This window comes from Pygoscelis adeliae, unplaced genomic scaffold (genome assembly GCF_000699105.1).
Source record: "Pygoscelis adeliae isolate BGI_AS28 unplaced genomic scaffold, ASM69910v1 Scaffold4, whole genome shotgun sequence".
Classification (NCBI taxonomy): Eukaryota; Metazoa; Chordata; class Aves; order Sphenisciformes; family Spheniscidae; genus Pygoscelis; species Pygoscelis adeliae.
This window is the reverse complement of record NW_008824986.1, coordinates 3,924,428-3,925,877: the sequence shown is the minus strand read 5'-3', so window position 1 is coordinate 3,925,877 and position 1,450 is coordinate 3,924,428.

The window sequence follows — 1,450 nt, the reverse complement described above, 5'->3', positions numbered from 1 at the left end:
CTAACAGACACTGAGGAAAACTTGACTGTTCAGCTATGAAGGATATAAATATTTCTGAGATAGGAAACTAAGTGCTTGACTATAAGAGCAATATGAGGCAAAAGGCTGATTCATTAGTAATCTAAATTTACATAAGACAAGCCTAACCATATCTACACCTAGAAATTTTTGAGAAATATATACATTTCAATTTAAAATGGCCCATTTGAAAGGAAAGGTGGTTTTGATCCACCTTTTTAAGCTTAAGATAAAAGCCTCCAAAAGGACTGCTAAACCAGAGAGAGCGAACACTTGAACAGCTAAGGAACTTTCCCTGACCAACCAAAAGCAATTCAGGGAAGCAAGTGCTCAAATCAGGATTGACGTGAGAAAAACATGAATTAAAACATTTATTACTTGTATCTTCTACTATACCAGACAACTTTCTTCACTGAACCAAACTGCTCTCCTTGCAAGCAGACGTATCAGCCATGCAGTCTTCTACCCTAGCAATACTTGTGTGTGCAAGAGACCTTTGTTCTTTACCTGGGAACCCATCCTGGTTCTATAGTGCTTCTAAGTGTAATTCACAAACCCCTTAGACTCTGGGATGTTGAAAGTGCAGTGGAAGAATGAGAAGAATGGCAATAGAAGACTGCAATGAGATTTTTTTTTCAGGAAAGTAAGATCCAGGTCTAATATTTTAATACTGAGTTAGTAGTTCTTAGACCTCTTGAAGAAGTTTTGTTCTTCTATGGTTGACAGACACATAGAGCAACTGGAACAACTTTGTGTGCAGATGCAAAATGTTTCACAAATTGCCACTTAGCCACAGACATGGCATTAAGCAGCATTCAAAAGTGAGATCTGTATCCTTACATTTCAATAACTGAAATCCTATCTACTTAGTAAATCTTAACATGACAGAAGTCATTAAGTTCTTCAGGAGTCATTAGTGTTCCCCAAGTGGGTGCTGTAAGGGGTTTTTTAGTAATTATTTTTACAGTGTTATCACTGGAATTTCACAGACACAAGACACAACCAACCTATGTAACGTATTAGTTAAAACAAGCTGTAACATGTTCAAGTGCAATCTACACCGAAAAAAACAAAAGGCTACATCAAAACATTTCATCATTTTTCCCCCAAGTTACAATATAATTCGGTATGTCCTAGAGCATGTTTACAACAATATATCTACGCAGAAAGCTTATCCCACACTCAATCTCAAACTTTTCTTCACACACCCTGCATAAAGGCCTTAAGTCTTAATTCACAGAGCTTGCTCTCTTGCCTGCTGGGAATACTGAACCAAAATTCAGGACTGGGGCTCCTTGGTGTTCCACATCATGGAAGGTGAATGCAAAAAGTAGCTGGACTTGAATCCCGAGCAGGAATTTCTGCTCATATTTGCTCATTTGGAAATCAGTTGTAAAAGGAAACCTACCTAAATGAACAATTCTACGTCCCA